The sequence below is a fragment of the Mirounga angustirostris genome, unplaced genomic scaffold (genome assembly GCF_029215605.1).
Source record: "Mirounga angustirostris isolate CCGP_5_RB_7025 unplaced genomic scaffold, mMirAng1.0.hap1 SCAF_6, whole genome shotgun sequence".
NCBI lineage: Eukaryota > Metazoa > Chordata > Mammalia > Carnivora > Phocidae > Mirounga > Mirounga angustirostris.
The window spans coordinates 44,172,333-44,186,384 of record NW_026991714.1 but is presented as its reverse complement, the minus strand read 5'-3'; the positions used below and the strand labels follow the sequence as shown (position 1 = coordinate 44,186,384).

Below are 14,052 nucleotides of genomic sequence, written 5' to 3'. Positions count from 1 at the left end.
ATTGTGAATTCGGTCATCCTGGAAAGATTTACACACAGAAATTGGCCGATTGGGTACAAATCGGGGCATTTGTTCTGGAGAGCTGATTTATCAGCATGCCACTGCCCAGGAGTCCTTCCCAGATGATGTCAATGGTAAATGCAGTAGAGACCCTCATAGCAGTTGAACATTTTTCTCTGTGTCCGCTCCGGTTAAGGCATCTGTGTTGTCACTGTCATTTCTGACCTCAGGGAAGGTAGAAATTCTGCCTCTGAACTAAGAAAAAAGTAGGTATGTGAAGGAAGAAGAGGTAGAGGAGCATGTCCATGACACATGAATGTGCTCTAAAGACAATGACAAGATCCCCAAGAGTTGGCTTTACTTGAGGCCACATGTCACAATGTGGTCAGGCTTCTACGATGAGTACCCTTCATCCTCAGGAAGATGCTAAGAGAGCTGTAACAACAAACAAAGGCCGTTGTTTTATCACACAGAATCCCCAGCTCCCGCCACCATCCTGTCTCAGCAGGGCTCCTTAGATCCCCCCTTCAGAGTCCAGGAACTCTCCTGAGGGAAACAGGAAGTTGTGTTTTCCATCGCCTAAAAACAGTAGTCCTCCTGGCTGTGAAGCTGCTCAGTCCAATGTTAACCCATCAGACTCCATCTTCCCTGACGCAAGTCCCTATGTCTGACATGCTGGTCCTCTTGGAAGGATTCCAAAGTCTTTACAGAGGCAGATTCAAAAATCAAATGGACGTCAGGGAGTTCGCGACATTAGCTACATTTTCCAAAAAGATCATTTCACTTTTATATGCTACTTTTGTGCTTAAAACTCAGAATGCTATGATTAAGATGTTTTGAATTAACCTGGGCTCCATCCCCATTTCTGAGGCCAAGTTACTATGGAGTCTAGGACAACAACTTAAGGCCTCAATGTCTTGCCCATCTTATAAAATTTAGAAATCACGCGTTACTTTGAGAAGTTCAAGGATTTAGAGCTGCATGAGGAGAGGGAGGTCTGAACTAGTCTGCTGCATTTACCAAATCATATCACAAATCATCACAGTTTAGTATCCAGAATAAACTTGCAAAATGTATAATTTCCGCCTTTCTCTCTCATTCAGAGCCTCAAATGCCCAAGGTCATCATATTCTGAGGTCACAAGTTAACAGGTGCCCTGGCTTTCTGAAACTTGTTCTGTTTTTGTGCGGTCCAGCCAACCTCTGTCTGGAAAGGTCAGTAGGGGGTAGTGAGCTTCCGTGTGACCTAATATTCTCTGTGAATGAAGCCTGCTATGAATGGAAAAACTTCCCCACAGCTCAGAAGCTTTCCCAGCCCCCCATAAAGCCCACAGACAGTTCCATGGGGCTTTATCTCCTTCTCGGGCTTAAAGGGCTCCTTCACCAATCCTTGGGGTGTGAGGGGAAGGGGTGGATGGCAGGGGTTGGCGACTGCCTGATGTCTCCGAACATAGTCCTGAGTTTGATTCTTCCTCTACGCACCACATTAAGGAACCCCTGCCCCTCCTCTATGGGATTCGTTCAGTTTTAAGCAGAGTAAACATTTCTTTTCCACTGTTATTATCCCCTTTATAATGATAAAGCATAAAAATCAAAGCCCCATTATCAAAATGCCAGTAAATCATTACTCCCCCTGGATTTCAGAATTCAAGTAATGACTCTCTAACTTGCTTCTTCTCCCCTCCAAAACTAAATCTTTAAAGTCTATGTGGGGCGCCTGGGTGGCTCAGTCGTTGGGCGTCTGCCTTCGGCTTGGGTCATGATCCCAGTGTCCTGGGATCAGGCCCCGCGTCGGGCTCCCTGCTCGGCGGGGAGCCTGCTTCTCCCTCTCCCACTCCCCCTGCTTGTGTTTCCTCTCTCGCTGTCTCTCTCTGTCAAATAAATAAATAAAATCTTAAAAAAAAAAAAATCTATGTGGTAAATTCAAAGGTAAAGCTTAACTTTACTGTTCCCACAAAGCTCTAGATCATAAAGCCTCTGGCAAATACCCTAGTCCGCAGATCTGCATTTGACACAGGTGATATTCCTAGGTCATGGATTTGTAGACATGGCTACCTACAGAGCAAGCAGGTATCTTTCAACATCCTATCAGGTGATCAAATCTAGGGCAAGGTGGGAAGAACAATTTAGTTTATCTTGAGTACATCTCTCTGAAAGATATACTGAAATAAACAGGCTTTTTTTCTCAGGAGATTTTCCTCCTCAGAATCTGTAAACCGATTCTCAGAAAACCATCCTCATGCCCTAAAGGAAAAGGAAGAGAAGAGAGGGTTAATAGATATTTATTGAGCACTCGTAGGTCAGATGCTCAATCTTTGCAATAATCCTCCGGTACGAGAATTATTCTCATTTTACTAAAGGAACCTGAGGTTTGGAGAGGTGAGGGTCCGGCCCAAAGTTACCCAGCCCATTAGCACAATGGACAGAGTCAGGATATAAAACCAGCCCTGTCTCTCTATAGAGCATGTTTTGTTAAAACACAAAGCAACACAGTATGCAGTATTCCATGTCCATATTTGTATACCCAGGACTACCAGGACTATCAATAGCCCAGAATCTCCATACTTCATACGATTGTCGTAAGAAAGATAAAATGAGATAACAGATCTGAAGGCCTGTTGAGCAGTTACAAGAACTACTCAGGATTCTACAGATAAAAGAAAATATTGTATGTTATACTAAAATCCTCTGTCCAATTTTCCCCCTACCTCAATTACTTTCACCAAAAGTTAGGTCTTATTGCATCAAAAGCTTTGTAGTAGTATGCCTCCTACCTCCTGACACTGACCAAAAGCTTTAACAGCTAAGGGGGAAAAGTATTGTTTTCATGCTAAACACCCTCTCTGGAGGAAAACACAAATCCCCCATCCCCCTCATTATTACAGTTTCTTAAATGAGTAAATTAAGCCTCAGAAAGACAAATGACTTCACCCAAGGGCTCAAAAGAAGCCAGGAAAACAATGTTAGTAAGCTGTTTGAGAAGCCACTGGATAACAGCCTAAGAACCCATGGGGGATACTGATGTGCTCCTCTGATTTCCAGATTATTAATTAATTTTCCTGCCTGCTAGGTTTATAAATCTCTCTAGCCAAGAGATCATTTCCTTCTATCTTTAGAAAGAAAGGAAAATGAAAGTAGAATGATAATATGATTGACTATGGGATTTAGCCGAAGTGGCAGGTTTGTAAATGCTGACACTTAATAAAAATAAAGGAGAAGGTAGAGTATAGAAAGGACTGATAGCTGGCAAAAACACAGATCCAATTTCTCAAACGAACAGAAACTGAAAAAGCAACCATTCTGTTCAATAGATTTAGTGTGTCAAAAATACATGTAAAAAGACAGGCATGTCAATCATAAAGAAAATATTTATCTTCCTAATAATATGCTCATCATTCCCATGGGTCATGACCCGTTCTTAATATCAAGTCAGTAAAAACAGTATTAAAAGAACTTCCATTGTGCAAAGAACCCAAATGAGGTGCTAAGGGAATCTATAAAGGAAATAAAGGACTGTATTCTTTAAAAACCTAACAGTGGAGATTATATAATATGAATGTGAATCTTCTCACTTAATGGCATGGAAGGGAAGGGATGTACAGAACTTAAGACTAGAGCGTGTTTTTATTAAATAATGCCAGGTAAATAATAGGGGCCTTACAGTGAGAATTTCAGATAAAGCCCTCTTGAGTCGATGGTAAAGAAGGAGAATCAACGGTAAGGAAGAAGAGCAGGGGAGTGGGGGGAATCCCACAGAACTAGATTCTGTTTCTAGTTCCAGTTCAATTAATCATTGAGTACTTGTCAGTGCCTTCTATTTCTCTCAGCGGTAGGCTAGAATAACTCTTTTTAACTTGGTTGTGTTTGATAGTTCCTAAATATACTTGAGTGGATTCATTCATTCAACAAGTATTTGCTGAGTCCCTACTATGTGGCTGCTGGAAGCCAGAAGTAAAAACAGAGAACCAGACAGACAAGATGCCAACTCACACAGAAAAATCCACCTCCCCTACAACTAAAGGAGAAGAAAGTGCTTTATGAGCCATCACTGACTGGACCTGGGCTTGCTCTAATGGAGTCCATCCCTAGCGTCAGAGTCTTCAAGTTACCTGATCCTGAGAGTTTTATGCTGCTCCACTAGAAATACCATAGAGAGATATGGTTGATTTTATTATCACATGAAAATATATATATATGAATATATATATATATATGCTTACTATATATAGTAACTAATATATAATATGTATAAGTAACTAATATATAAATTTATATACTTATAAACTTATATACATATAAGTTTACTATATACAGTAATTGCAGATGGAACCATTGACCAAACTGAAGTAAATAGGGAGAGTTCTTGGCCGTAGCTTCTCTGGGACACCCCCAGCAGTGCTATGGTAACACAACAATAAATTGTCCTATTCATCTGTATAGGTCAAATCAGTTTTACTTGCAAGCCCAAAGATACTACTCCATTTCACAAAGTTAATAAATCAGACAATATGTTCAGAAAGGGTACTAAGGTTTTAGTTACAGTAGTTTGAGTTTCTGAATATAAAATACTTGAAGATTTTTTGTGTGTGAATAATGTCACTAAGAACAATATACACTTGGGGATTTATTTCTCTGTTTCCTTGAACACACTAAACAGTTTCAAAAGAATCACTTGGAGTGCTGGCAAAATCACTGATTCCTGAGCCCGTATTTGCAGAGACTCAGTCGACCTAGAATAAAGCCAAGGGATCTGCATTTTAGCCAGCATCCCCAGGGATTCTAAATGCAGATTCCTTGATTACCCTTTGAGGAATCCTGTGCTTGACAATGCTAAAAGAGAGATGAGTAAGTTCTGTTCATGGGATAAAGGAGAAGCTGATTAATATAAGCTTAGACAAAGCCATGGGATTCCTCTTAGTCTCAGGGTCCTCATCTGTCAACTGGGAATAATGTTACCTTTACCTTCCTTAACTCACCTTGATGTTGTGAGGATGATTCAAAAAAAATGTTGGATGCACTTTGAACTGCTTGAGATAAAAGAGCTATATAATAAACCAAGCTATTAACACTCATGTCAATGACCTGAGATGCTTTCGAGCAAACCATGTGATCTTTCTGACATGTTTATGCTCTGAAATTCAATGGGCTTTCCTACACGAAGGGAAGGTACTAAGACTAGCCTATAGATTTTACTTCTGCCCTCAGTATTCTTCCACCTGGTCGTCAATCCTATGAAAATGCTCCTGCACTTCCCTCCTGCGGTCTCCCTATAGAACAGGCACCACTCATTCCCTCCTGGAACTCTCTGCCCCTTTAGTTTATGAACATCCCTTTCTCAACAACAACAACTAATAATTCTAAGCACGTTTTATGTATCCCATAATAACCTTATAAAGCAGATACATTTATTATCCCCATTTTACAGATATTTTACAGACAACTGAGGCTGAGAAAGACTAAGTGACTTCTCCCAGGGCACACAGCTAAAAGGTGGCCAAAGCCAGGAGTAAATCTAGGTGGTCTGGACCCAGAGTCACACTTTACCAGAATTCTAGCTCATCTCCCTCAAGGCTCTCTTTCCATACTACAGGCTGATCACTGGTTCCTCATCCTTCACTTACCATCAAGATGGAAACATTTCTAACATCCAGCCTCTTCTTAGTCTGCATCCTCTTTCTAGCCATCTCATACATATAGCCCTACAGTTTTGCCTAACGTAAGTTGTATTAACTTCCAGATCTTTATCTCGAGTTCTTACTTTCCTTTGAACTTTTCTTCTGCTGGATAATCCATTAGGAACTCTAATTCAACATGTGCAAAAAGAAACTCATTTAATTCCTCTAAAATTTCACCCCTTCTCTAGCCTCTGACTTAGTCTTGACTTAGTCAAGGTACAAGTCATAAAGCTGCCAATCATCCTCGTCTCCACCTTATCTTCCCCTCGACTCCAAAATCCAACCTGTCCCATTCCCTAAACTGCTCCCCATGACCATTAAGGCATGGTCTTGCCTTAATTTAGACCTCATTTCTTAATTGGGTAGTGTAAAAAGCACTTAACGATGCTTGCTTGCCTCCAGTCTTGCCAAAATGTTCTTTCTAAAGCACAAATTCTACTTTTAGAATAAAGTCCAAGTATTCACTAAAGCCAAACATGCCTATCCTGTGATTCAGCAATTCCATTCCTAGGTACATTCCCAAAAGAAATGATTGTGTATGTCCACCAAGAGACAGACAGAAACATCTGTGGTAGTCACACATTTTCCATAGTATGTTGTCAGCATTTCGTTACTTCTAGGCATCCTCCAGTAGACTGTGAAATCTTTAAAGGCAAAGACTAGTCATATTTGTATTTATATCTCCAGAAATTAGCCCATAACCACATCAACAAGCACTTCATGAGTATTAAATGAATGTTTTTAAGATAGGAATGAGTTTTTTATCTAACAAATTTAACATTATGTTCCCTAAACCAGCTTTACTTGATTATTCCAAATTCAGTCAAATAAAAAAGTCTGTACATATAAATAAGAAAAGTGTGTACATATACAGCAAAAGTATGTAATGTTTGATCATCACCTCTTAGCTGGACTGCTAAAGCAAATGCCTTTTTAAAATTGTTCTTATGGCATCCACAGTGATCTTTTTTTTTTAAGGACTTTATTTTTAATTAATCTCTACACCCAACTCAGGGCTGGAACTTACAACCCCAAGATCAAAAGTCATATGCTCTACCACCTGAGCCAGCCAGGGTCCCACCATAGTGACCTCTTAAAAACACAAATCAGATCATGTCACTCCCCTGCTTAAAACCTCTCACTGGCTTCCCATAATACTTGGAATAATATGCAGACTTCCATCATGGCCCACAAGGCCCCTCTGCCTACCTCCTTGACCTCACCACCAAAACCATCTCCTTCCCTCTCTAAGCCCCAGACACATGTCTTTCAGTTCTCAAAACACAGTAAGCTCATTCACACTAATGGTCTCTGCATTTGCCCCTCTGCCTAAAATGCTACTCGGCCTGACTTTCTCATGTGGATCCTTCCTCTCATTTACTTCTTTTGATCTGGAGTATCTCCTCAGTGTCATGCGACCCATCTTCCTCCACCAGACCAGATCATGTGATCTAGGTTAGTTTCTTAACAGCACTGACTTGTTTACTTGTTTACTCTCTGTCAACTCCACAACAGCAGAGCCCTTATCTATCTTGTTCACTCACGTATTGCTGGCGTACAAAATGATGTCTAACAATGATTGCATGTTTGTAGTAATGAGTGAGAAACTAATTAATGCAATTAAATTGCAGATGACTTAGAAATCTGAATTAAAGGCTTAGTAAACTCCAAAGATGTACCAAAACATATAAAACTCTGTCCTCTGAACTAAAAATCTTGGGTAAAAACAAAGATCTCTTCATAGCAGGTGAGAACCTTAGTGAATTTATCAAAATGACTATTCTGGGCTTTTTTTGAATCTCAATTCCATACCTGATTATCATGATTTTAAAAATTACTAAAATCATGGATTTTTTTTTTTCCAGAATTCCTTTTCCCATCAAGATTGAGATGCTGAATCAAACTACATGGGACAAGGATCTCTCATTCTCTGAGACTGACATTGCCTTCATTGTTCTATTAGATGTAAAAGCCATTGAGCCGATTCCTTGCTTTGAAAACAGAGAGTGGGAATATGCACTTGTTTTCATTTCTTACAACTCCAAGTGGGAGTATCAGAAGATGAATACACAAACTCATCAACCAGCTACATGATATAAGGATAAATACGCTGTAAAAAGTTTACATGTGGGGTGTTGGACAACCAAGAAGCTTCCAATACTTCCTGCATGAAAGACATGGTATAAAGTAAGTAAGGATTTCATTTGAAGTCTTTTAACTTCCCCTTTCTCCCATGCCAGGTTTTAAGCCTTAAACACTAAGACCATTGTTTGAGGTCTCTATTTATAATAATTTTTATTACTGAAACAAGTAAGTGTTCTAAACATCTCATTCCAGAATGCTAAGTGAGGATGTTTTCCACCTTATAACAAAGTCCATTTGCAACCCCAGTCATTAAACTTAAGTGCAGGTCTAGAGCAGAGGTTCTTTACCACAAATCCCACTTTCATTCATTTATTCAAAAGTACTTGAGCTTGCCATATGTTCATGGATTATAAGACACCATGGATACAGAAATGAACACAGACATGGTCCCTCTCCTCACGAAGCCACCATTCAAGCAAAGACAAATATTAAAGAGATAATTCAACAGTTTGCTATCTAATGACAGTAGAGATCATTGCTTCCCCAAAAAGGTGCTAAAAGAACATAAGAGAATGGGGTCAGATTTTGTCACAGTGATCGGGGAAAGTTTCTCGGAGGAATACAGAGACCAGGATAATCAGTAGGTGTTCACCAGGTAAGGGTGAGAGAGAACAATTTCAGGTGAGGGAACTGCAGGTGCAAATGACACGAAGCAGGAAGAAACTGGGCATACCACAAGGCTAGAGAGAAGGCGATGTGGTCAAAGGAGAGTGAGCCACAGTGGCAAGAGATAAGCTTAGGCAGAAAAATTCTGAACCTTAACCGAGTATCAGTAGAAAGCCACTAAAAGGTTTTAGGCAATAAGGACACCATGATCAAATGTGACATGGAGAATGAACTGTAGGAAAGCAAGAATGGATTCAGTTAGAAGACTACGAGAGAAGGCAAGTTTCTCAAAATGTGGACCATGGTCTGCTGGCACCAGAACCACCTGGGGAACATGTTAAAAGCAGATTCACGGACCCAACCGCCAAGCTACTAAATCCAAATCCTTGTAACTGGGGAATCTGCAGTAAGTCCCAGATTATTATAAGAAACATTAATAATTAAAAAGCACAGTAACAACACCAGAGGAATTCCAATGACCATTAAATGAAATAAACCATGACTGGAGTAAAATAATCTGCTTTTACTTAGGCATGAATTCCCTCTTCTAAAATTTTGGTGTTACCACTCTCCTCTCCAACTCCCTTTCTTCCTTACCCTAGCAAGGGACCAATTTTATCCTTTTTCCACTGTCATCAACTGACATTAGCTTTATTCACAGTAGAGGCATACATATACTGACTTTGAAATGTTTCTGACTGAAGCGGATCAGAGCAAGTGAACACTTAACGTTAATCAGTGTTACTATCCAAGTTCAATTCTGACTAGAAAAATTCAGATTGTGAACACTCTTATCTTTTGTTTGTGTGACCCTTTTTTTCTTAAAGATTTTATTTGTTTATTTATTTGAGAGAGGGGGAGAGGGAGAGAGAAAGCACAAGCTCAAGTGGGGGGAGGGGCAGAGGAAGAAGGAGAGAAACTCCAGCAGACTCCCTGCTGAGTGCAGACCCCCCAACACAGGACTCCATTTCACGACCCTGAGATCATGACCTGAGCTGAAATCAAGAGTCAGACGCTTAACCAACTGATGTGTGGCCCTTTCTAATACCAAGGCTCTTTTAGACACACACATTTGATCCCCACAACAACCCCAATTTAAAGATGAGGGCACTGAGGCTCAAAGGTCTAAGTAACTTACCCAGTCACATTGCTTGTAACTGACAGAATTCAGAGTCAAGCCCAGAACCCCTGCACTCCAAAGCCACACTGAAGGAGCAACGCCAGACGGCTCCAGTAAGTAAGACTCCCACCTGCTCCCTGAAGGTCCCCCACGCACCCTGCATCTAACATACAGCAAATAGTAAGAGCCTACTCAGTGTCAGGTGCTGCGAATGAATCACAGCCTCTCAGGTCCTACACTCAAAAGCACGCCCAATTTCCCTCTGCGAGCGATTGGGAGGGAAAAGACACCAGTGTGGGCAAACTAGGACATGGCTGATCCACGTCAGTACAGCTACTTAAAGGCAAATATTTGGACTTCATTTTATCAGGAGAGCAGTCACGATGGGAGATTATATGTAACTGTCTGCATCGAACAAAAGATAAAACTTCTTGTCAACGAGGTGTAATGCTCATGTCGTCAGTGGTAACCATATGTTTGGATTTTCAAAAATGCATTCTCCTCTCCCATTTAAAAAAAAAAAAAAAAGCTACAACACTTCCCTTTCCAGGAATGTGATTTAACTTCATAGCTAAGCTAATAATCACTAGCTGCTTATTCTCGGGAACAAAGGAAGTCCTGTCTCCACAAGTGGACACCATGGTCCTGAATGTGAGATGGGTTAAGGATCTGGCTGAGGGTGACCATTACCTTATGTAATGCGCCCAGCTATGTGGATACCCGCCACGCTGCCATGCTGCCATGTCACTCGAATAAAAGTGGGGAGGGGCTTCCCCTTCCCCTCGAACAGCTCTCCTCGCTCACTTCCAGAGCTTGTGAGGTTGAAAAACTTTAAATTAGACGGATCCCGGGAAACATGTGTAAACAGTTATTGCATCCAAAGTAAATAACACACAAGGGGAATCAGAAAGAAATGCTTCTTCAAGGACTAAAAGGCAACTTGGAAGAGGGTACGACGTGCAGGTGGCGGCCAGGCTAGGATTGGACTGAAGAGCTAATGCTTTGTAGCTATGTCTTAACTGGAGAGGAAATAGAGCATTTTTCAAACCGACTCACGGGTTTTGATGGGCACCTAGCAGGTAGTGAGAAGTCCACAGTCATTCATTTTGCCAAGAAAGCATGAGAGGTAGCCCCCGCAGACTCCGCCATAGCCCCAGCCTCTCGCTAATTCCACACCTCTGGTCAAAGGCCTCCGAGACTAGGAAGGAAGGAACCTTTCATATTTATTTCCGGCAGAGCTGGAAGGAAGTTGTTCGGGGTTTGAATGCGGAAAAGGAAAAATCCAATTTTTAAGAAAGCGGTACAGCTGGTCTTTGAACAAGACAGGTCTGAGCTGTGGCGGGTCCACTTCTGTGTGGAATTCTTTGATTAATACAGCACCATAAATGATTTTCTTAATAAGCTTTTCTTTTCTCTAGCTTACTTTATTGGAAGAATACGATATATAATACAGATGACATATAAAATATGTGCTATCCACTGTTTATGTTATCAGCAAGGCTTCCAGTCAACAGTAGGCTGTAAGTAGTTAAGTTTTGGGAGAGTCAAAAGTTATACAGAGATTTTCAGCTCTGTGGGTGGTCAACGCCCTTAACCCCTGTTGCTGTTCAAGGGTCAGCTGAACATTTAAATCACATAATAGCAATCCTACACGGGGAAATGTAATGTTCAACACAGAAGGAATTGTTTTCCCAATGAGGGGCCTTTTAAACACTAGTATTTTGAAAGCTTTATTTATCTGCCGGGAATGTTTCTGAAATGTGTTATTTTTCGGCCTTCAGAAGTAGAATGTCCTAAGCGTAATTTAACCTTTCATTCATAGCTCAGCGGGCCACCAACGTTGCAAGGGACTAGAGCACCTGCCGCCGGGGACACTGAGCTAGAGATTAGGGCTTATTCCAAACTAAATGATCCCAAATACCTACACCTTCCTAGTTCACTTGCATGTATAATCACCTTTACTTTCTTACACTCATTTATTCAACAAATACGTATTGTGTCTTCTACCTGCGAAGTGCTGTTCTAGACTCTGGGAAGGCAGCAGGGAGAGAAACAAGCAACACTCAACGCATGGAACCTGCATTCTAATGCAGGAGAGAGGCAATCAATCAATAACAAATAAAAGGGTATACTAGACAGTTGTTAAGAGGCAAGACACGGTCCACAACAGGGGTGGGGGATGAGGGCGTGCACTTTAAATGAGTAGTTAAAGAAGGCCTCACTGAGAGGTGACATCTGAACAACCTACCACTGGGATAGTTTTCGTCTTATGGGCATGTCTGCCTCACTCTCTTTCAAATGTGCCACATCTACTCAACTGTAAACAAAAACCTTTATTATGACTATATATAAATAAGCCAACTTTGCTAAGGAATTAACATGGTATATATTAAGAATGATGGCCCTTCCTCCAGAGTGAGCTATTTGGGTTACTCAAAGAACTTTTTCATTAACTTTCAGTTTTTAAATCTGCTCTGGAAAGTTGAAATAACCAAAAGCGAGAGGGTGTTACTCTTGTTTCTTAGGGTACATAAGCCTCTAAACATCTGAAAACGTTGGCCTCCTCTGTATCCTATGATAACCAACTAGCCTGCTTCTCCCCCTTACCTCTCTAACTGTGCTTTTTCTGCCCCCTGGACTAACTGCTCTCCACCTTCTTGCTTCCTGAGTGTGCGTTATGCAGGCCTGGCCCTCAGCCTCCTTCCATTTTCCATATCACTCTTTCTTACTGCTTCACTCACCTATGTGTGAATGGTACCCAAACGCATCTCTCTGATCCTGAATCTCTTCCAATCAGAAAACCGCCCCATCATGCCATGTCTGAACTTGAAATCAGCATGCCCCACCAGTACCACAAAGAAGCTCTTCCTCCCAGCATCCCTGTTTCTGCTAACGACACAACTATTCTCTCAGAACCGTCTCTGAATCCCCCTTCTCACTGTACAAGTGGGCACCATGGCTTCCTTCAATCACCAATGCTCTGCTGATTGAAGGAAGTAAAAACAGCTATTATTCCAGAAACGATCATGATCGCTAATGAAAACTGATTGCTGTAGACTGTATAGAAACCTTGGGAGAAAGGGATTCTGTTCTCCTAGAAGCGTCAGAGAGCTGGCCCAGGTGTTAGGAAAAGAATGCTTTTTCAAAGTTAGCATAAACCTCTAACAGGGAAGAGGATTCAAGAAAGGTAGGACAAATATTCCAAATATGAAATAAAAGAAAGAAAGCAACTAAAGAGGTCAAGGATTTCCAAGTGACTGGAGGTAGAAAGAAGGCCCCGGGCTTAAGGCTGTCTACTTAGGGTAGCACAGATCGAAAAGCATGGCCCCATGAAAAGATAACAGTCATAATGAACTGAGTCTTGTGAAAATGGTAAGGTCAAGTAAAAGAGCTTTTTTCAGCTGTATTGGGAGCAAGAATGAGGAAGGGAGGAGGCTCATTGCTGATGGGGGTTAATGCTAACTGATAACAGAGAAAAGAGAACTACTTCACTCCTCTTATGCATCTATCTTCGCTATCAAAGAAAAGAATCTTCAAACTGGAAAGGGTAGGACCAACATGGTAAAGAGGAAAGTAGAGCCCAAGATAGAGAAGGTGATAATAAGAAAGCACTTAGTTAGCCCTTTAAGTAATTTCATGTCTCCAGAGCCAGATAAGCAATCTGAAAAGGCACTGAAAGATCCAGCAGATATGATCATAATATTAATGAGTGGAATCTTCACAGAAGCACAGAATCATAGAAGTGTCTAAAGACTGGCAACAAGAAAACACACCAATTTTCAGACAGAAATTAAGGCAGACTGGAAACAATGGACTGGTTGGCCCGCCAACCATTGTTGCCAATATCCCAGATGGTTTATAAGCCATGATCGCAAGGAGCAAACATAAATCATGAGGAAAAAATCATATCAAACTAACTTTCCATCTTGTTCTGACCCTAGGCAAGTAACATGGAATGCTCCAGACATGTTCACAAACTCAAAACACCATTCCACCAGCTCTCCCCTTAGATCTTTATATATATGATGGAGCTCTATGAGTTGAACAGATGTAGAGTTGACTAGATGTGTATCCAAACCAAATAGTCAAGGGATGCTAACTGGGGAAGCAATGTGAACCCTGAAGCATTGCTAGGAGTGGAGAATGTCTCCAGAAAGAGAACACGGTTTTGTCTTTGGCCATGTTGATTAAATCATGTTAGCAAATGACATAGGTAATTATATAAAACTTTATTAAAATGAATTGAAAGTCATAGCTGATACACTGACTTACCAAATCAGAATTTTAGAAGATTTTGAAAAAGCTAGAAAAAACTAGCTACAACTAACAAAATTGTACTTCACAAAAATACGTATTTTTTACATTTAGATTTTCTTAAATCAACTCTCCACGTACAGGTTAAATGAGACATAGTTTAACAGCAATTAACATTACAAAACTAAAAATACCAAGGAATCTTAGCTGAATATAGGTCATGAGTATAATACATCTGCAAAGAGAACTAATT

General features: G+C 40.8%; 1 protein-coding gene across 9 annotated transcripts in view; it reads right to left on the bottom strand.

Moving 5' to 3' along the window:
* The window catches only part of RGL1 (ral guanine nucleotide dissociation stimulator like 1), a 249,113-nt gene that overhangs the window by 104,623 nt on the left and 130,438 nt on the right, over positions 1–14,052 (bottom strand). The window lies entirely within an intron of this gene.